Source organism: Ambystoma mexicanum, chromosome 1q (assembly GCF_040938575.1).
Source record: "Ambystoma mexicanum isolate Mex_15411 chromosome 1q, UKY_AmexF1_1, whole genome shotgun sequence".
In the NCBI taxonomy this organism is placed as follows: domain Eukaryota; kingdom Metazoa; phylum Chordata; class Amphibia; order Caudata; family Ambystomatidae; genus Ambystoma; species Ambystoma mexicanum.
Genome location: NC_090922.1, coordinates 1,535,922,810 through 1,535,946,240, shown reverse-complemented (window position 1 = coordinate 1,535,946,240; position 23,431 = coordinate 1,535,922,810). Strand labels below are relative to the sequence as shown.

Sequence of the window (23,431 nt, the reverse complement as noted above, 5' to 3'; positions counted from 1 at the left end):
CTGACCAAGAAAATGGAGGCCGAATGACATTTCGAGTGGGATTCTGGCCGTTGTGACCTCCGCACACATGAATAAGTAAGATGCCTGCAGGCCACTTGTTGGGGTCGCGAACTAAGACTTTGTCCTATCCCTGACCTATGTGTAAATGAACAACTGTATCAGCGGAACTGATCAAAATGCATACATTATGGGATCGACCTGGCTACGAACTCTAGGCCTGGTTCTAAGAATGGTTAACCCGTGAGGGGGTTGGCCAGAGCCGGATAAAAAGTATAAAAACCTGAGTACCCCAATGTACGGTCTCTCACACTAACACGGCGAACTACCATTGATAGTTCGTTCTGTTACTCTGAGGGCCGAATAGCTATCCGTTTGTCAATTGACTTTTGGTAATTGTTGTATCTTTGAATAAAGCGCTTTGTATGTTCTTTGTAACCTGTGTTGGTGTGTTTCCTTTGGGCTTCCCGGCCTCATATCAATTTCTCTGTTTCCACAAAGGTATTTACTCCTTGGGAAGTCTGAAAGACACCCCTGTGCCACTGCACTGAGGGTGCTGTGTGACACACAGAAAAAGATGATGCCTATGGAGTTTGTCTAAAAACTCCATATCCACAGAATACAAAAACAGGAAGTGACATAACATAGCATTGTTTCTAAGTACACTTGTACAATATGGTTACGATATCACTATAATGTGATATACATTTCAAACAAGAATGGACCGCCATATGTATCATTAGGATCAGTGTGTATAGGCCCATATCACCAAATGACTGTGAATGCAAGCAGACGTCCAAGGCCAAACGATAATGATGTGTTATTATATAGAACTTACGCCTAAGCGCTTCATATAGAACAAATATACATACTATAACACCCAACCTGTGTTGGTGCTCATTTATCAACTTCAGCAGGAAGAAAGGCTGAGTTGACCTTGCTGGGAGTCGAACATGCAACCTGCAGATCAAACACACATTGCTGCAGCCAGCACTCAACTCACTGAGCTATCTTACCGGCTATAGCTATCAGAAAACCAGCCACTCCAGAAACAAAGAGCCACATGCTGCTGGGCACAGACCATGAGCTCAATCTAAAAAAATAAAAATAAAAAATATTATTTAAAAAAAATAAATCTTTTTAGGGATAGCAAGGGAGACCACGTTGCCAACCCTGGTGACCCCCTAAATGACATCCATGGGGAGCTGTGAGCGCACAGAGGAAGTTGGGGAGAAGAGTCGGGGGGTAGGGGCAACGTTTTCAGTTCCTCTCTGCTCGTGCTCTTTGGAATGGCCACTACCCGTCTCCCTATCTCACAGGCGTGTTGCATGGTCTCCCCGCCCAATTCCTGCCCTCACGCACATACAGCAAGATGACTCGGCCAGCCCCCCCCCCCTTACCTGGGAAGTCTGGCTCTGGGCTGCAAGACGCCACTGCCGTCACGGGAGACGTGGCGGGGCAGGGGCGGGGGCGACGGGCCTCCCAAGTTTGTTGCACAGGTCTGTTTTGCAGCACATGACTCGCTCGTTCCTTCCGGTGCTGGCGACACAGGTCGAGGCGCAGCCCTTGGAGATGTATAGAATGGCTTGAAGATAAGAAGAGAAAAGCTGGGGTTAGAAGTGAAGTGCATTAGTATTTCCAGCTCATCACACACATTGCAGCAGCACTTTCCTCCACGGCCCTGGGGATAAGTGAGGGGCCGGAGGAACTTAGGGAATATTTCCTGGAGAAGGATGCACAGTCCTATGCATTATGTGGCAAATGCCTGCACGTAAGCACATCTAACACACTACTGGGGCATGTGTCCGGGCACATAACCTGGGCATGTGTCCATTATTACACCAATGTCCATCACCCTTGCTCATTCCTCTCAGCCCCTTTCTTCTCCCCACCAGTGAGGTGCAGAATGAGACAGGTCTTCTTTTTGGCATAAAAGGCCCAGATTTATTTTCACCAATAATAAACACAGCAAACAATTGTGAAAATAGCTCTGAAGGTGCGGCGACTGCTCCGTGTCCAAAACCTGCTTCCCCCTTTTTCCCAAAGTCCATAATAGGCACAACTCCCCCAAGGCCTTTGTGTCTGAGACCGGCCTGCCCCTGCAGGTGTTCCTGGGCTGGGGGAGCGCCGTGTATTGGGGGAAGCTGAGCCCTCATTGCAACCACCAGGCGCCCCCGCCGCTTAGACTCCCAAGAGGCGCTGAGTTATTTATAACATGTTTAATACCCAGACGTTTCTCCGGGCGGACCCGGTGCTTGAACCTGAGCTGCTTCGTGTCATCTTGCTCTCCAAGCGAGATGTAATAATTCAGCATTTATATAGCGCTGCAAACCCTCAGCTATCTGACCAGGGTTCCCCAAGCCTCAAGTACTCCCCTATACAACTTCTCATCACGTCCCCTCCCATCCGCCTACTCATCCCACGCGAATCCCCGCTGCTTCTCAAAACGCTTCACCCGTATGCTTGCAGCGCCAACTGTTCCTCACATGTCGTGCCCTCTACCACCCTTGGAGAAGGCACACAGCCGCTGGCTCTTCCTGGCAGGCAGGCCCTGGTTCTGAGTGCAGGATCCCATGTATCGCCCTAATCTTCCGGCGCAACAGCCCTGCTCGGGCCTGACCTGCTGTCTTTAAGGTCATACATCACCCAAGGCCATACTAACCCCATCGTAGGGCACCCACTACGTGCCTCTACCCCACACGCGGTGAAAGACCTCTTCTGGCCAAGCAAGCAGGTTACTGCCCTTTACACTGTCATGCAGGTGATGGCACTTGCGAGCACCCTCCGCCCGCGTACACCTTCTAGTTCTACATCCATCCATGCTGCAACATGTCCGTTGCCCCTCTTGATACCAAATGGAACATGGTGCCTTTACCAGATAGAAATTAAGCTGAATCCATGGATCTCATAAACCGGTGATGATCCCCCCAGCCACGGACCAGACAATACTGTACCAGGTGAAGCCTGACATTTTACTAAAACTTGTGGCTCACCACAACCGGCCGCTTTCCCAAGATGGATTTATAAAAACCTCTTTCCAACTTGGGTTAGCACGCATTTGGTGGCGCATTTTTCTCGAGAACCAAACCGCACGTTCCACTTAAAAATTACCCGCTGCAGTAACTGTGTAACCGTGAGCTTGACAGCAACACACTGGGGGTCCCCCATGGTCGTGCCTTTAGCAACCGACGTCGACTTTATTTCGGAGAAAGGGCAGGACTCGCCTCTTCTGTCACAAGTGGAAGAGTTGTCCGTAAGAAAGGGCAGAGCGCTACTTTAGACTCGTACTTGGAAAGGACAAAATGCCAGGCCAGCTTTTTCTTACTAAAGAGCCTCTTTGAAACTAGAAATAGGGTATTTACTTCACCATGCGTGCATTTGCAGTAACCTATACAGCAGAGAACTTGGAGAAAGACTAGAAAAAAATGCATGACATGCACCAGGCGCTGCACAGGTGAGTGAGGCCCTGCACAAGACCCTCCTGGGTCCCTCATTTTTTTTTTTTAAAGATTGAGAGGACCGGTGAACCTCCTGGTACCGGCGCCCACGTGGTTCTTTCTCCCCGTTCCCCTTTCGCTTCCCATTCCTCCCCTCCCTCCTCCCACCTCCCAGACTGCCCCCGGCCCTTGATTGGCCTCGAACCCGTGTGTACAACGGCCTAGAGCCCTCACTCGCCGTGCAGACGCCATTCCATCAGGCGCTGCATAGGTGAGTGAGGCCCTGCACAAGACCCTCCTGGGTCCCTTTTTTTTTTTTTAAAGATTGAGAGGCCCGGTGTACCTCCTGGTACCGGCACCCACGTGGTTCTTTCTCCCCGTTCCCTTTTCGCTTCCCATTCCTCCCTTCCCTCCTCCCACCTCCCAGACTGCCCCCGGCCCTTGATTGGCCTCGAACCCGTGTGTACAACGGCCTAGAGCCCTCACTCGCCGTGCAGACGCCATTCCATCAGGCGCTGCATAGGTGAGTGAGGCCCTGCACAAGACCCTCCTGGGTCCCTTTTTTTTTTTTTTAAAGATTGAGAGGCCCGGTGTACCTCCTGGTACCGGCACCCACGTGGTTCTTTCTCCCCGTTCCCTTTTCGCTTCCAATTCCTCCCCTCCCTCCTCTCGCCTCCCAGACTACCCCCTCACCTCGATTGGCTCACTCTACACTTTTAAGGCCATCTCCCCAGGGCAACCCTCTGCCCGGCAGCCCCTGCTGCGAAGGGCCCCAAGGCCAAGGGCCGCTCCAACAGAGGCGGCTCCACAAAGTGTCTGCAGGTGTCAGCATGGGAAGCAAATGAAGCCAGGAGTCGGCAGACAATAACAAAAACTGTGAGTGTGGCACGGGTGGGGAGTAGAGCAATCACTCTACTCCAGAAAACCCCTGCCACTCTACCTTACCTTTCCATAGCATAGACTGCCATAGACTTACATAATGCATACTTAGAAAGACTTGCGACCACTGCAAATGGACTGTAAATGTTGCCCTGCAATACATACCAACTTACTTACCAATGTCTGCTAGTACCACATCTGGAGGGAACTGTGTAGATTGGCCTGCATCGCATCTAGATGGGATCAAGATTGTTGGCATGCACCACACTTACAGAGAATTGCACACATGGATGGAATCCTCAACCTGGCCTGCGTCGCACCTAGATAGAACTGTGAATGCTAGCATGTGCCACACGCAGACATAATTCCTAGCTTTGGCCTGCGCCGTATATAGACAGGATTGTGAATGTTAGCATGTGCCACACTCAGACATAATTCCCAACCTTGGCCTGTGCCGTATCTAGACGGGATTGTGAATGTTAGCATGTGCCACACCTGGACGGAATTATGAAGATTGCCAAGCACTACACTTAAAAGGAATTGAGAATGTTGGCATGTCCCGCAATTTGATAGAATTATGAACATTGGCCTGTGTGGTATCTGGATAGTATTGTTAGAGTTGGTGAGTGCCACACTCAGACTGAATTGTGTAGGGCAGCAAGTGCCACACTTAGATAGAACTGAATGCTTGCATGTTAAATGTCACATAACCCACTAACCAATATAAACTCTAACTCTCTGCATACTTAAAAAAAAATCACACAACCATCTCTCGCACAGCCAGCTGCACGCACTTCACCACACTGCAACAACACATAAGCCGCACCAACAGCACACGCGGACTGACACCGATCCAATACTCGCACCAAAGCTCAGCACCCGGTGTCTACCGAGTTGAAGCTGCCAACAGTACACCACTCCTCCCACTATCCTACGCCCTCTTCACCTTACTAACCCATCCCACCTTCTCATTTACAGATACTCCAGAGCGCCTGGGGACCAATTCCGTTGGTGACGGTGCGCTACATAAGTACCGTTAACATAACATAACATAACAGTGTAAGTCATAATGGAAGGGGGATAAACTTTACTACATATCCCACAATGCACTGCTTGGAAACTGGCCGAAAAGAAGGGCTAATGCGCTGTTGCGACCTGGAGCGATGCTCGCAGCTTCATCAGGCGATTGCCAGCCATCACTGGCTCCTTAGAGCATGACTGATATCAGAAGCCCTGCTCCACCGCCCCAGAAAGAACCTTCATATAAGCGGGAGTTAATTAATGGCCCTGGAGGTTGGTTTGGGGGCTTGCACATGGAGACTCTGTCACACTGCTCTGGCTTAAACTGACACACTTAAGTGCATCGCAGGCATGCGGTCGTACTCAGCAGTACAACCAGCAGCCTTTCCTTTCCTAACGTGGGGACGTTTTGCAACAGCCCCTCATGTGGCAACCCCGACCGATCGGGTCCATGGCGGTGGCACTCCCTACCTCATTGTACTTGCTGTTGGAGGAAATGACCACGGCGCATAGACCTCGCAGCAAATGCTGGTGCCCTGCGCCGACCCCCCAACTCCAAAACTCCCCCAACTCATGTCCCGTGGAGGAAATTCCCGCGGCCTCCAGGACTCGAGGTGCCACCCATCAACTCCACACCCTACCTTAGATAAACCTGTGTTAGGGAGAATTCTCTGTAAGGCTAATTTCCCAAACCTAGTGAGTCCCCCAGCAGCTTTGCTGGATTTATTGGGGTTTATTTTTCTCTCCTGCTAAGAGTGAGGCTCTTTTTACTCCCACTCTTAGACATGATTTGAGGTGTTCCTTTAACTTTCCATGTGTTTTATGGGCTATGGGGTCTTTTACTACATATGGTCTCATGTGTTTTTTTATGTGGGTTACACAGCACCCTCCGTGCCCTAACCCCGGGGTGTCGTAGGACCCCCCAACATAGACTCCATACTCTGGGACTGACTACTGTCTCCCAGGGCATGTAAAATCACCATTGGCTTTGCTAGTCCCAAATTATGAACAGAAACCAGTACAAACCATCATATTGTGGATGTACTGGTCGGGGCAATTCGATTGCCCTGGTGTCCGTTGTTCGAGGGGGCACGTCTCCGCCCCCCCTGATCGAGTTTTGGCTGGTGGCAGTGGATACTACTTTCTATATTCGACCGCGAATATATCTGTATGGGATTTTCCCATTGTTCGAGGCTACCAACTTTAATTATTTAATTCTTATAGCCTCGAACATACCGCCAGTTTATTTATTTAATATTAATTCACCAGTTGGTATTTTCTGCCAGAACTCAATTCTAAAATGGCGTTTGTGTTCTCTTCTGTGACTCCAACTCAAGTCTAGCCCTTTGTTCCACTTTTTGGCGGGCTTCTCCACAGAAGCCTTCAAAAGTGGTGCCACTCTGTCTGGGTACCACAGGGGGTGTGGGAGGGGGTTTAGGCACCCGGACTGAGTTACCTTGGTAACTCAAGTCGCACTCTTGTGTGATTGGCCCAAGTGGTGAGCCGGCCGGCTCACCACTTAGCATGTTTGATTGACAGCTAGGCTGAGTGAATGGGGGTGTGCTGCATAAAAGCAGGGCTTTGGGGACTGGAACTTGAGAAGTCGCCACTGGACCTAAACAATCCGAGGAGGGAGAAGCTGAGCCGACCTGCAACGACGATACCACCGGTGGAGCCCTGCTGAACCGTCTCACCACTTTTCCCAACGACAGAGGAGATCTCCAGCCCGGAGAGTCTTCTTCCTTCGACTGGTGGGGATAACCAGTCTACCTTCTTTTCACCTTCCTGGAGCATCTCGTGGCTGCCTTGCCCGTGCCAAGCACCCCGGTAACCCGGAATACCACGGTTTACCACTACCGCAAAGAGAAGGGTAGTACCTTTTAACCGGAGGACTCCGCGGCTGGTTTCTTCCTCCCTGGCAGTGCAACGACCTTCATCTTTCCTCCACGGCGAGACCTCTTCTTTCTCTGGACGAAACACTGACTTGGACCTGCTGCCAGGAACAACTGCCCCCGCTGGAGCTTCCTTCACACTTAAGGTACTGTGTCCCGCCTGGCTTCCCTTGCGACAGATCGTTCGGGGTTACAGTAAAGCCTCGACTTTCTAACCTGGGCCAGCCTGGGACAACCTAGCTAACTTTTCCTGTCTTGAATTTCATCCTTTTTGTGCGAACTATCTACAAGACTCTTTGGGCATAACCCCACTGTGTGAACCTGGACCCCTTCTGCTTGCTCTCTCCAAGGGGGGGCCTTGCAATTGACTTCCTTGCTCTCCACTAGAACTCTGCCTATCCTGCCTTACTGTGGTTCTTTTAAAAGTAATTGAAACTTGTGTGCTTCCTTAACTCTGCCTTTTTCCCTCCCTTTCTTTATAACTTATTAGAGTGCCATCTTATGTTAAGCGCTCACCTCTGTCTGAAAATAAGTGGCGTTTCTCACTAAGACTTGTCTAATAAGTGAATAGGGTTGTATATATATGATAGTGACTGTGTGCTGAATTTAATTACCTCTTTTTGCTAGTGTAATTTACAAGTGTGTCTTTAAATAAATAATTATATACTTTTACAGCAAAGCTCTGGTCCGTGTTTGCTTGTGCTACTGTGTCCCTGTACCTATTGTGTATACTCTACATACTGCCTAACTCTTCTTGAGGGAAGTCTGACTGCTCAGCCACAGCTACCAAGTAAATCTGTGTGGTACAGACTGCTACCAAGTGGGTTTACTGCCAAACACCTGTAGTCTTAAATCTTTTGCAGTGGTCCCTAAGGGAACTGCACAGGTTTCTGACTAACAACCTGAAGAATTCCCAAATAGACGCCCTGCTCTTTCCGCCTCATAAGCGACCGGACTCCTTCCTGGGCTGGAATTTCTGCAACTACTCCCACTGGACCGCTTCCTTCACCATACACAACCCGAAACAGGAGCAGGAAACTAACGGCACTGGTGAACCAGGAGCAGAAAAATAACGGCACTGGCGAACCACACAGTCCCCAGCTGAAGCAGCGCCCACTTCCAGCTGCAGCTGCAGCAGCTTCCTGCTACTGGAACACGTGTCAGGGCACACAGTCCCCGGCTCCAGCTGCAGCAGCGCCCGCTTCCGGCTTCAGCTGCAGCAGCTTCCTGCTACTGGGACACGTGTCAGGGCACACAGTCCCCAGCTCCAGCTGCAGCAGCACCCGCATCCGGCTGCAGCTGCAGCTGCTTACGGCTGCAGCAGCTTCCTGCTACTGGGCCACGTGTCAGGGCACACAGTCCCCGGCTCCACGTGCAGCAGTGCCCGCTTCTGGCTGCAGCTGCAGCAGCTTCCTGCTACTGGGCCACGTGTCAGGGCACAGAGGCCCCGGCTCCACGTGCAGCAGTGCCCGCTTCTGGCTGCAGCTGCAGCAGCTTCCTGCTACTGGGCCACGTGTCAGGGCACAGAGTCCCCCAGCTCCAGCTGCAGTAGCGCCCGCTTCCGGCTGCAGCTACAGCAGCTTCCTGCTACTGGGACACGTGTCAGGGCACACAGTCCCCGGCTCCAGCTGCAGCAGCGCCCGCTTCTGGCTGCAGCTGCAGCAGCTTCCTGCTACTGGGACACATGTCAGGGCACACAGTCACCGGCTCCAGCTGCAGCAGCAGCAGCGCCCTGCTTTCAGTGCTCACTTTGTCATGGACACATGTTCTGGATCTGAGAGTCCATGGGATGTACAGATGGTGGGGGAGAGGGGACTTTTCCATACCACACTTAAAAAACCTCAAGCACTGGCAAAGCCATTTGTTTGGCGTTTGCGCTTGTTTATAGTATATTACAATCTTAGGCAAGAGTGCAGCAAACACTTGGGTCAGGCATAAGCACCAGTCTGTGCGATACAGCCTCTCCTGCCACAAGGACCTCTCAAGGCAGGACGCCTGACCGCGTAGAAATAAAGGTACACACTCAAGCGGCCGGTACAGACAAACAAACAAGGGCCTTCCCACACAACGATGTGGGCGAGCGCATGGCCCCATCTTCAAGACATGACATCGCCCCCGTTTTTAAAATGTCAGTTCCCCAGCCGGCTTACCCCATTTCTTCAATCAGTCTCTGGTGCTTGATGCAACAGTTCTGTGGCGCAGTGATTAATTGTGGTCATCAGGAGCCTTCACCTCTCCACTGCTGGCTTCTTCCTCTGACTGCCCAGCATCCCCTTGGTAAGGGTCATCTGAGGAACAGTCCTCGTGTCTGCTGCACGCCGTCCCCTTGGTAAGAGTCATCTGAGAAACGGTCCTCTTGGCTACTGCTCGCCATCCCCTTGGTAAGAGTCATCTGAGAAACGGTCCTCTTGGCTGCTGCTCGCCATCCCCTTGGTAAGAGTCATCTGAGAAACGGTCCTCTTGGCTGCTGCTCACCGGTTCCCTTGCTGTGAGGGGTGGTCCTGTGACTTTCTTGAAGTGTAAAGAGTTTCGCGTTACGGACTGTTGATGGTTTCCGTTGGCCGTTATCATGGTGCCCTTTTTGCTGGTTACCACCAGCCATTCGGGTGCAAACATGGGGTCCTCTTTGCTTACTTTTGATTGCTGAACTAGGACGTGATCTCCCGGTTCTATTTCACGCTCTTTTGCCCTTCGACGGGTGTCTGCTTTATCTTTTATTTTATTTTTTTCTGCTTGGTCTTGGGTCCTGGCCTGTTGGTCCTCAGGTGTTGCAGGCTCATGCTTGTCACTTTCCGGAAGTCGTGTTCATTTTGTCCTGCAGAACATGAGGTCTGACGGGCACACACCCGTGGTGCCTTGTGGCATGTGCCGATACTCACTCAGGAGCTGGTATAGCGCTTGTTCAAAAGTCTTATTGACGATGTTGGCAACTTGTAGTATTCTCTTGATGTTAGCCATGAACCTCTCCATGATGCTGTTGGCTTGAGGCCATTGTCGGTTATCTTCCTGTGTTGGAACCCATGTAGCCTGCAAAGTTTTCAAAGTCATGGCTGGTGAAAGGTGGACCATTGTCTGATATTATGATCTGTGGTATTCCATACTTTGACAGCATGCAGTCCAATGCGGGGATGACACAAGTGGAAGCTGTTGATTCGATGAGCTAGACATCTGGGAAACGTGAATATTCATCGATTAGTATGAGGACATATGCGCCGTTTTGCAGTGGTCTGAAGAAGTCTATGGCCAGTTCTTCCCAAACGCTTTCTGGGAGCTGGGACATCTGCAGTGGGTTGGGATGAGAGGGCGGAGCGACCAGGGCGCAGATGGCGCATTTGCCTAATATTTCCTCCACAATGGCGTTCATTTTGGGGAACCATACTTTCTGTTTTAGGAGGTGTTTTGTGGATGCTACCCCCTGATGGCCTTCGTGCGCGAGCATGACCGTCTTTTCCCTCAGCGATTCCGAATGATAACTTTGCAGCCTTTATGATGATGTAGTTGTCTATGATTGTGAGCTCGTCCAGTACCAGCTCCATGCATTGTACGTCAATCTTTATGGGCTTGGGTTCGTTTCTGGTTTAATTCCTGAGTTTGCCGGGTCCCATTGTGATTCTCTTGCTAGCGTGGTCCAGCCAACGGGCAAACGCTGTAAGTGGTGGATGATGTATTTGTAGTTAATGTATGCATCAGCGATGGAGGCGCTGGACAGGTAGGCAGCTGGGTTAATTTATTTGCCTGGACGATGTGAAATGGTGAACTTGTAGTCTTGTAATCTTAGTCCCTATTGTGCTATCCTCTGTGGCACTCTTGCTTTTGGGTCTCCATAGATTGTCAAGAGGGCTTGGTGGTCGGTGATAATGGTGAATTCCTTTGCGTACAGTAAGAGTTAAAAGTACTCACAGGCCCACTCCATGGCCAGGCTCTCCTTCCTCACCTATGAGTTTGCTTGTTCCATTGTTGTGAGGCTCCTGCTTGCATAGGCTACAATGAAAATGTTGGCTCGGTCCGAGGAGTCTTGTTGCGTGAGAATTGTGCCCAGGTCCACGGGGCTGACATCGATGATGACTTCAGTCTGTCTCTCAGCGTTGAAGTAGGCCATGTCTTCTGCCTTGGAGATATTGTTTCTTATGGTCTTGGAGGCTTGCTGGCAGTCTGCCGACCATTCGAATGGTTGGTCTTTCCGGGTGAGGAGACGAAGAGGATTGCTGACTGTGGCGTAATTATGGAGGTATTTTGAGATGTAGCTCGCGAGGCCAAGGAATGAGCGTAATTCTGAGAGCTTCTGAGGTGGCAGTGCTGTGTTTAATGCTGCCACCTTCTCTGGGTGGAGTTGCATACCTTTCTCCGAGAACATATGGCCAAAGAACCTGAGTGATCATTTGCTGAACTCAGATTTGTTCTTATTGAGAAAGAGAACTGCTTTTTCGAGAGCCGCGTTGTGTTCCTCTTTTGACTTGCCAAGCACCAGGATATCGTCGGAAAAGTGGAGGCAATTGGAGACATGGCGGATGACTTTGTGATTCTCCTCCTGAAAGATTTCTGCGGTGGATGAGATGCCGCAACTGAGCCTCTTGTATTGGAAGAGACCCATGTGGGTGACGAAGGTTGTGATGTATCTAGATTCAGGGGTGATCTCGAGCTGGTGATAGCCTTTCGTGAGGTCCAGTTTGAAGAAATATTTTGCATCATGTAGAAAATGGATCATTTCAGTGATCCTGGGTACTTGACGCTGTTCCCGCTCAATTGCCTTATTAGGTCTCCTCATGTACATTCACAGTCTTTTGGAGCCATCTGGCAATTTCTTTGAAACCCGGGACTATGAGTGATACCCAAGGGGTGGGTCCTGTCACATGTTCAATGATGTGCTGTATTCAGAAGTGTGCCCATCTCTTCTTCGACTTGTCACTGTATATTGATGGGTATGCCCCTGTAGTGTTGAGCCACTGGCTTGAAGTCTTGGTTGATGTGTAGTTGAATTTTCAGTTTTTCATTTTTCCCAAGCCTTTGAACAGGTGCGGGAAGGCCTCTTCGATGTCTTCTGGCCATGTAAAGTACTTGTGGGCCTTCTGTTGATATAATATGTGTACAAAGCCGATTTCCACTGCCATTCGGAAGCTAAGGATGCATCCGCTGTTTACTTCGATTTTGAGGATGTGTGTCGATATCGTTGATGTGTGGGCCTTGTGGGTGCAGGTGGCAGTGACTACTCCTTTGCACGGAAGTGGGGTGGTAGATCCGTATGGGAAGATGTCAGTGGTGGATCTCTCGAGTTTTGGAGCCCTGGAGAGTGCATTGTAAGCATCTTCACTGATTATATTGACTGTCGCCCCCGGAACTCGAGGGTGTGCCATTGACGTCATGCATGAGGACTGGGCTGTGTTGCGTCGCTGTGTTGTTATTCAATGCTCATACATATAACGTTTTGCATTGGTCATCACTGGATGAGGGTGAATCACTGCTGGATGGTGATCTCATCTCTATGTACCGGACATACTGTCTGTGATCGCTTTGTCTGGAGCCTTCGAGTGTTCTCTGCTCTTCTCGGGCATGTGCTCTGTGCAGGCACATAACATTAGTAAAACACATGGTGAAAAGACTGAGGTTCAATGCGGGGCATGGACGTCTTTTGTGTATATCACTAATACTACGTTACATCAAATACTAACTTGCAGACATGTATGGTACTTGTATGAGTATGTTGAGCGTGTATAAGAGTTTATGGTGACATGATCAGTGAGTGTGGGTAGGTGAGCTATAGTGGATGGTTGTGTGGCACTCAGGAGTGATCCACGGTGGGTGAAGATACTGTTGGTGTGGGCAGGAAGCATGGGTGCTGGCATAGTATGGGTAGGGTGGGTGTAGGCAGGAATGGGGTAAGGTGGGTGAGGAAGGTGTGGAGTGTGGGGTTTGGTATGCTTGGATTAAGATCGATGTAGACCGAGGTGGGGCAGAGAGAGTGTAGACAGGAGGTAGGATGGGGTAGGCATGTGTGCGGTTGGGTGGGGATGGGCAGGCACATAGTATAGTGGGTGTAGTGAAGACTGGTATAGGGTTCGGTAGGCAGCCATAGGGTAGAGTTGGGTAGGGTTAAAATAGCAGGGTGTGAGGTAGGATGGGGTAGGTATGTGTGGTCTAGGGTGGGAATGGGCAGGCATAATAGGATGGCTGTAGTCTGGAGTGGTATAGGGTTAGGTATGCAATCATATGGCAGAGGTGGGTAGGTTTAGTATAGCTTGGTGTGAGGTAGGAGGCGGTAGTCATGTGTGGGGTAGGTTGGGGAGGGGCAGGCATATAGTGGGTGAGGGTAGTTAAGAGTGGTATGGGGTTGGGTAGGCAGTTATAAGGTAGAGTTGGGTAGGGTTAGGATAGCTGGGTTGTGAGGTGGTATGGGGTAGGCATTTTGGGGTAGGGAGGGTGCATCCAGGAGTGGTATAGCGGTGGTAGGGTTAAGATAGCTGGGCATGAGGTAGGATGGGGTAGACATGTGTGAGGTAGGTTTGGGATGGGCAGGTCAGGGACATAATTTCACAAAAATGCCAGAGGTAGAGGAAGTGACATCACACAACCCTTGACATCACAGGAAATAAAGTAATTTGACACCACCCCAAAGTGACATCACAGGAAGCGATGGAACAAGACCTTTCACCCTTTGACAAAACAGGAAGTGTCCTCACATAGCATTGTTCCTAATTATACTACAGAAAATATGGTTATGATATCAGTATAATGTGATGTACATTTCATAAAAGAATGGATCACCACATGTATAATTAATATCAGTGCGTATAGGCTCATATAACCAAATTACTGCGAATGCAAGCAGACGTTCAAGGCCAAATGATAATGATGTGTTATTATATAGCACCTACGATTAAGCACTTTATATAGAACAGATATACATACAATATAACATGTGTTGGTACTCATTTGTCGATCTCAGAAGGATGAAAGGCTGAGTTTAAGAACAGACTAAATCAGGGACTTATCCCTGAAGTGTGCCTGAAATAAACCATGAATGACTCTACTAATTATTGTATAGAATTCCATAAAGCCTAATTATTTGTAATTCCTAATATTTCTGATTTAGGGTCACTGCACAAAGTGCTGTACTTTTTTTAAGGGACCTGAACAAGAAACACAGCCACTCCAGAAACAAAGAGCCACGTGGCGCTGGCCAACACCTTGGGGCTTCCATGAAAAAACAAATATTTTTAAGGGTAGCAGGGGAGACCACAGGGTTAGCAAGGCAGACCTCAGGTGTTGCAGCTGCGACCCTTAAATGATGTCCCTGGGGCAGGTGCATTGTAGGGTGGGAGTAGGCAGGCATGTGTTAGGTTGGGAGTGGAAATAGGTGGTTTAGAAAAGAGTTGGGTGCACATGGGGCTGGGTTATGTGTGGGGGCATGGAGTAGAGTGGGCGAGGGGTGGGGTCTAGACAGGATAGGGGTAGGGTGGGTTGGCAGGTATGCGGTAGGGTGGCACTTGGCATGTCCGGGATGGGTTGGGGCTAAAGAAAATGGCATGTAGGTTTTGTATATTTACTTTCAAGAGTCACAATAAAACATAATTTGTGAAAAAGTAATGTTGTTTTACATTGCATTTCAATGGCATGTTTCATACATGACGTGAGCAAAATGTGACATTCTCCAAAAATATAAAAGCTTTTTGATTTGTCACATAAAAATAATGGAGATTGTTTACAACTATTTTGTGTGACATACTGTAATTGTATTAAAAAAGAAATACATGTGGGTAGCTAACTGGTGTTTTTTGTATGGTTACAGGACAAAAAGGCCCTGAATACAGTTCTTGTCACAAAACGTAGGGTCTATCAATGGCTACTGGAATTAACCCCTTATAAATAGCAACTAATGCCTGAGTGGGGCTTGCTGTGCCCTTTCTGTTAGCCTGTTGGGGTGGGAGGCCCTATCTCTGGGCCTCATAGGGGGAGGCGACAGAAGGACCCCACCAGAGACAGACAGGAAGTAGGGCAACAGCTATCTGCACACAGCCCATCTTGCCCGCCAGGAAGCCCACATTACGGGGTATGAAGTGACCTTGGGACTGGAAACCAGGCAGCCCATGCCTAGCACCCCTCCAGCCCCCGGCATGCAGGAGGGTGGCTGCTATAAACAGAATCAAAGTGCATTTTAGGAAGATAAGGATGAACACCATTTCGATAACTTGTCTGTGATAGTAAATGAAGCCTGAAACCCCTCTGCATCTAGGGCACGCTGGGCTTGGTGCACAATTCATTTGTTACTAAGAGTAAAATGCCTGCCAACTACGAGCCATATATACTCCTTTGGACTGTTTCATCATTCAGGTTTGGGGGGTGTCCTGTATTTCAACTCAAGGATGAAAGGAAGACCGGCCCAGGGGGAGAAGACTAGAAAAGAACAGAGCTTGGCACCTAGAGGTGGACCGGGCTGGGCAGCCAGCAAAGGAAGGATCCCCCAGCGTCTTAACTAGAATGAAAGCACTTGCTTCCTAAGAAACCTCCTGATTGGCACAACCATTGTAAAAACATACTGGCGGTGCACGTGGCGAAAGGACATAGCAATCAACAAATTGTGCTCTATCTAATTCATTGCAAGTGTTATCATGGCAACTAGATAACCCCATCACCCTTTATTCAGTTTTCTGTTAGTAAAGCTTTTCCACAAAGGTGGCGTTGGTGTCAGCAAATGCACCAAAACCAAAAAACATGGAGTGGGTAGCAAAAATAGCAACAGTCTCTTTGAGGCCATACCTTTGGCTTCTTTTCATTCTTTATTTTATTTTTCATGTCGGAAACAACCATTAGCTGTTTACATTTAATAAGAATGTCAAGATAAATCAAACATGGCATAACTAGTGCATGAAGATTGATCTGGAATAAGGTTCACATCGTCTTATCGTCATGTGTGTAGACAGACAGAGACATATCCATATATATAAAATGCTTAGGTATGTTTCCGTACTCAGCTGATGCAAATCATCAGTTTTTACTTTATGTTCAGAAAACAGCTAAAAACATTGTTGTTCGACAAACACGTCCAATCTGACATTGGGGTAACCTCCCTGGACCTAACCCTACTGGACCTTCTTGCTCATGTTCTTATGTTCTGTCTAATGTTCTGTCTGTTTTACTCTAAGTTGTGCCAGCGCCGTGATACTTAAGGGTTTGGGCCTCCGCTTCTCTCAGCGACCCATTACTTATGATATTTCATCATTTTCTCCCAATACAAAGGGAGCAGCATACCATTATATTCCAATGGAGTCGACCGCTCAATTTTGTTCGGCCCTACTCACTCGTAACCTCTTTAATCAATTCAGGCTCAAATCCAGAAGTGCCTTAATGCTCCTTCCCCACTCCTTTCCTGTTTCTGTCCCCTCTCCCCCACTCGTCCCTCTTCACACCCACACCTCATTTCACCACACAACTATAATTCACACACTCTCACACCAACCATGCACACATTATTGTCATCCCCCAAAATTATATGTATATATATTTATAAAAAACAACAAAGCTGGACCCCTCCTCGGTATTTAGCACCACAACGAAAACACCAAAAAATATACTATTCATCCTCAGGCCCTCTTTATATCAAGCAGAGTGACCCCTGTATCTGCCCTGATTACTCTTTTCTCCTTAGTTCTGCGGTGCTGCCTTCTTCCCCCCATCGGAGAGGATCCCGTTACTCTCTTATCATCCTTTTACCTCATATATATACCATTACATCAATCCATATAAAAAAATACATTTATAATGCCACATGGATTTTCCAGTCCACATCCACCTCACCATCAAAACACACACTCCTCAACACTCCCACGCCCCTTGCCCTTATTGTTTTGTCCTGCAAATGTGCACTTACATCTATGTACTCTCCTGAGTTCCTCTGTCAGAGGGTCCCATCAACGGCCTGCACAATCTGGAAGCAGCACCCCGCTCCAAAGAGCAGGCAGGAATTCAGGCAACACTGCTCCTATAAACGTCTCCAACTTGTGCATAGCGATCTGGTCACTGCAGGTGGGCGTGGCCCCTACGCATATGCAGCCAGGAATCCTCTGTCGCTGCAGAGCGTCTGGGATCACATTTGGGTCACCAACTTTGTAAGGCAAAACCTCCAGACAAACAGACAATAAAACACTTCTCTAGGGCAAAAAGGCTGGGTGAACCGCTTTGAAAAGAAAACAAGATTTATTTTGCATATGAAAGTGAAAGTATCAGAAGGTCCTATAGCACCAAACTGGCACAGAGCTCTCCGTTTGTTCAAAGAAAATGCATATTTTTGAGGAAAGAAATCATCACTCTTGACGTGAACAGTATACAGTGTTATCCCACCACCCTCATTGGCTACCACCTATATACATACTACCAGTCCCCTATAATCCCTTGACAAATTGGGCACATCCTAATCTACCCATACCCTTTTACACATGGCCCCCCTAGCCCGTCCCCTGGGTTGCCAGCTACTGGATTGGCGAGTTTACCTGGAATGTTACCTGCCCTGCCAACCGAGTCACATGATGTGCACTGGGTTATTCGCATGAGTTTAGTGGACAAATTTGAGGTCAAATTGGCCCATTGAAATAACAATATGCTACTCCTGATACCAAAAAGGGAGGCACCCCAGCAATGCCTTCCCAGCACCCCAGCAATGCCTTCCCAGCACTAGACTAGATTTGTTGGCATCACTTTGTGCTCCTCGTATCACAAATAATGGGATGTTCTGGTCCTCGCCCCTCACTTATCAGTCACCCACTCACTGTACACAATACACCTCCCTGCTTCCTTGAGAACCACATTAATCATCCTATTTATTATGAATGTATGTACTCTATTCCCCATCCGCCTGGTAGTTCAAATAATAGGGCCATTTCTGGGGGTGGGGCGGCAGAGTCCTAAATCTAACCCTACATGTTGGCAGCTTGAGACCTTATCCTTGGGGAAGTCTGCAGCCCTACCCTCGTTCTGCTGTTCACATTCAAATCTTGGCCCACCAAGGGCCTGCATCTGGATACAATTAAACGGTTATCTATTCGTCATGAATGCCAGTATTCTCAGCTTCACTACTGGGGCTTGGGAAGGGGAAATAATTCAGAATCTTCATTATGCCCCCTACGGCCCTCATAGCAAGAAATACTGAATGCTAGGCCGCACTTCCAATATAGAAATACTGAATGCTAGGCCGCACTTCCAATATGGGATGTTTACGGCCCTCACAGCAAGAAATACTGAATGCTAGGCCGCACTTCCAATATGGGATGCTTACGGCCCTCATAGCAAGAAATACTGAATGCTAGGCCGCACTTCCAATATAGAAATACTGAATGGTAGGCCGCACTTCCAATATGGGATGCTTACGGCCCTCATAGCAAGAAATACTGAATGCTAGGCCGCACTTCCAATATAGAAATACTGAATGCTAGGCCGCACTTCCAACATGGGATGCTTACAGCCCTCATAGCAAGAAATACTGAATGCTAGGCCGCACTTCCAATATAGGCCGCCCTTCCAATATAGAAATACTGAATGCTAGGCCGCCCTTCCAATATAGAAATACTGAATGCTAGGCCGCACTTCCAATATAGAAATACTGAATGCTAGGCCTCACTTCCAAAATAGAAATACTGAATGCTAGGCCGCCCTTCCAATATAGAAATACTGAATGCTAGGCCGCACTTCCATTATAGAAATACTGAATGCTAGGCCGCCCTTCCAATATAGAAATACTGAATGCTAGGCCGCCCTTCCAATATATAAATACTGAATGCTAGGCCGCCCTTCCAATATAGAAATACTGAATGCTAGGCCTCACTTCCAATATAGAAATACTGAATGCTAGGCCGCCCTTCCAATATATAAATACTGAATGCTAGGCCGCACTTCCAATATAGAAATACTGAATGCTAGGCGTCACTTCCAAAATAGAAATACTGAATGCTAGGCCGCCCTTCCAATATAGAAATACTGAATGCTAGGCCTCACTTCCAAAATAGAAATACTGAATGCTAGGCCGCCCTTCCAATATAGAAATACTGAATGCTAGGCCGCACTTCCATTATAGAAATACTGAATGCTAGGCCGCCCTTCCAATATAGAAATACTGAATGCTAGGCCGCCCTTCCAATATAGAAATACTGAATGCTAGGCCGCACTTCCAATACAGAAATACTGAATGCTAGGCCGCCCTTCCAATATAGAAATACTGAATGCTAGGCCGCCCTTCCAATATAGAAATACTGAATGCTAGGCCGCCCTTCCAATATAGAAATACTGAATGCTAGGCCGCACTTCCAATATAGAAATACTGAATGCTAGGCCTCACTTCCAATATAGAAATACTGAATGCTAGGCCGCACTTCCAATACAGAAATACTGAATGCTAGGCCGCCCTTCCAATATAGAAATACTGAATGCTAGGCCGCCCTTCCAATATAGAAATACTGAATGCTAGGCCGCCCTTCCAATATAGAAATACTGAATGCTAGGCCTCACTTCCAATATAGAAATACTGAATGCTAGGCCGCCCTTCCAATATAGAAATACTGAATGCTAGGCCGCCCTTCCAATATAGAAATACTGAATGCTAGGCCGCCCTTCCAATATAGAAATACTGAATGCTAGGCCGCCCTTCCAATATAGAAATACTGAATGCTAGGCCTCACTTCCAATATAGAAATACTGAATGCTAGGCCGCACTTCCAATATAGAAATACTGAATGCTAGGCCTCACTTCCAATATAGAAATACTGAATGCTAGGCCGCACTTCCAATATAGAAATACTGAATGCTAGGCCTCACTTCCAATATAGAAATACTGAATGCTAGGCCGCACTTCCAATATAGAAATACTGAATGCTAGGCCGCACTTCCAATATAGAAATACTGAATGCTAGGCCTCACTTCCAATATAGAAATACTGAATGCTAGGCCTCACTTCCAATATAGAAATACTGAATGCTAGGCCGCACTTCCAATATAGAAATACTGAATGCTAGGCCGCCCTTCCAATATAGAAATACTGAATGCTAGGCCGCACTTCCAATATAGAAATACTGAATGCTAGGCCGCCCTTCCAATATAGAAATACTGAATGCTAGGCCGCACTTCCATTATAGAAATACTGAATGCTAGGCCGCCCTTCCAATATAAAAATACTGAATGCTAGGCCTCACTTCCAATATAGAAATACTGAATGCTAGGCCGCCCTTCCAATATAGAAATACTGAATGCTAGGCCGCACTTCCAATATAGAAATACTGAATGCTAGGCCGCCCTTCCAATATAGAAATACTGAATGCTAGGCCGCACTTCCATTATAGAAATACTGAATGCTAGGCCGCCCTTCCAATATAGAAATACTGAATGCTAGGCCTCACTTCCAATATAGAAATACTGAATGCTAGGCCTCACTTCCAATATAGAAATACTGAATGCTAGGCCGCCCTTCCAATATAGAAATACTGAATGCTAGGCCGCACTTCCAATATAGAAATACTGAATGCTAGGCCGCCCTTCCAATATAGAAATACTGAATGCTAGGCCGCACTTCCATTATAGAAATACTGAATGCTAGGCCGCCCTTCCAATATAGAAATACTGAATGCTAGGCCTCACTTCCAATATAGAAATACTGAATGCTAGGCCGCCCTTCCAATATAGAAATACTGAATGCTAGGCCGCACTTCCAATATAGAAATACTGAATGCTAGGCCGCCCTTCCAATATAGAAATACTGAATGCTAGGCCGCACTTCCATTATAGAAATACTGAATGCTAGGCCGCCCTTCCAATATAGAAATACTGAATGCTAGGCCTCACTTCCAATATAGAAATACTGAATGCTAGGCCGCCCTTCCAATATAGAAATACTGAATGCTAGGCCTCACTTCCAATATAGAAATACTGAATGCTAGGCCGCACTTCCATTATAGAAATACTGAATGCTGGGCCTCACTTCCAATATAGAAATACTGAATGCTAGGCCGCCCTTCCAATATAGAAATACTGAATGCTGGGCCGCACTTCCAATATAGAAATACTGAATGCTAGGCCGCCCTTCCAATATAGAAATACTGAATGCTGGGCCGCACTTCCAATATAGAAATACTGAATGCTAGGCCGCACTTCCATTATAGAAATACTGAATGCTAGGCCGCCCTTCCAATATAGAAATACTGAATGCTAGGCCTCACTTCCAATATAGAAATACTGAATGCTAGGCCTCACTTCCAATATAGAAATACTGAATGCTAGGCCGCACTTCCAATATAGAAATACTGAATGCTAGGCCGCCCTTCCAATATAGAAATACTGAATGCTGGGCCGCACTTCCAATATAGAAATACTGAATGCTAGGCCGCTAGAAATACTGAATGCTAGGCCGCCCTTCCAATATAGGATGCTTCAGTATTTCTCTTATTCCGGCCTCGTGTCCACACTACCATTGTCACATCGTCTCACATTACACTTTAACTATCATTTCACTACCACTACACAACACCACACGTGCCCTCTACCTAGCTCTACCTGCTCCTCTATAACTACCTTACAGGTACATTTGTTGCCTTCTCCATATTTTCATATACAAACGTATCATGTGGTCAGCTCCCAAGTGCAATTTCTGCATGCCTGCTGCAGGTCACCTTTACTCGTCCGCTGATAGATCTTCCTTAGTCTGAATCGTTTGGCCATGCCTGAACTCTGCACGTGCATCTCAACAAGTGCAGGGAAGAAAAGAGTCCAAGGAGTGTTGGCAGTGAAGTTTGAGGTTGCCCGATTCCTGGAATGCATGGCATGGAAGCCTCGGGTAGAAGATATGAGAATTTCTTAAAGATAAGGTGTATATCAACAGAAGTGACCTCGGCCTGCACACACTTTCTGCGTGCTGCTCGCTCTCAGCAGCAAGCTCACAATGTCCCTTCTATATAGTCTCTCTTAACAGGTGCACAGTGTTTCTTGGGGATGGGTTGGGGGGGAGAGGCAAAAGGACTGCTTCTGGCTGCACACTCCACAGAAGGGGCATGGGCTTGGGAGCGTGCGTTCCTGAATGACCGTGCAGTTGCCCGGCTTTTTGTGCCCTGATCTACATTTCATGCACTTGACTTCTTCATTTCTGTGCCATCGTGCATTTCAAAATGATGCAAATATGTGCAAAACTGCAAACACTGGATGCATAAATAGTGAGCAAATATTACTAACTATGCATCCGGTGCTGAATGACAAGGAACACATATGCTCATGTGACTTTTGTCTGACCCTGTCCTGAACGTCACAGGTCGCACTTTAAATTCTACCTTACTCTTGAGGGACCTCAATCAAATAAGAAAGTGATTACACACGAATCTCCTTTCTGTGCTCGGTTCACAAGGGAACATGACCTACTCTTCCACTCTCATGCGAACGACATCCAACTCTACTTATGCGTCAAAACCTATTAAAACCTTGCACCAAGCAGTGCCAAGGAGCATGTTGCCATTGACTCCCTGAAGGCAATGCACTGTCGGGAATTCACCGCAATTCATTCCTTGAAACCCACCCCGCGCCGGTGAAAATCCACCACTTGTCTTGAAACTGCCTTTTATCCAAATCATCAACGTACTGAAGACGATGGCATATAACAGGCAACATATTGGACTCGGACAGGAGCTGAACTCTCACCTTAATGTCGGTGAGCTCTCTGTCTTTAGTTATCTGCCATCGTAGGGAGTCTTGACTCATGACTGGCAATGAGTGGAAGGCGCGAATTCAGAGACACTTGACTCTGACGGAAAAGATACTGGACACACAAGTGGATTCTAAGGGTTTGGTTTCCAGGTTGGAGGCGATGCTGGTGGTGGTGAAAGTGGAGGGCACTGGGGGGGCTCAAAAGGAGATGGGAAGGAGAAATGGGAAGGGAGTTGGATGACAAGTTGTGTACACGTCTGCGTAAGGGGGTGCATAAGACTTCCATAGCATGCCAGTTTATAGTGCATGGTATCCAATTGTTGCAAAGATGGCAGTATCATCTGGATGATCAGTATTATTTGTCCCGGGAGGATAGCTCAGGGGCAACGTGCCTGCCTTGGAAGCAAGACGACAAGTAGCAACACAGGTTTGATCCCCGGGTCCGCGCTTAGAAACCTCTGGGTATTAAGCACGTTATAAATAACCTATCATATCATATCATATGATCCAGTGAGGTTATCTAAAATGTCCCCAGGAGCGAGTCTG

The 23,431-nt window shown here is 47.9% G+C and overlaps 1 long non-coding RNA gene across 1 annotated transcript in view; it reads right to left on the bottom strand.

The window, feature by feature from the left end:
• The window catches only part of LOC138522734 (uncharacterized), a 190,151-nt gene that overhangs the window by 68,940 nt on the left and 97,780 nt on the right, over positions 1-23,431 (bottom strand). The window contains exon 3 of the long non-coding RNA XR_011283329.1: positions 1,398-1,582. This is a non-coding gene — a long non-coding RNA (uncharacterized lncRNA). The remainder of the gene's footprint in view (positions 1-1,397; positions 1,583-23,431) is intronic.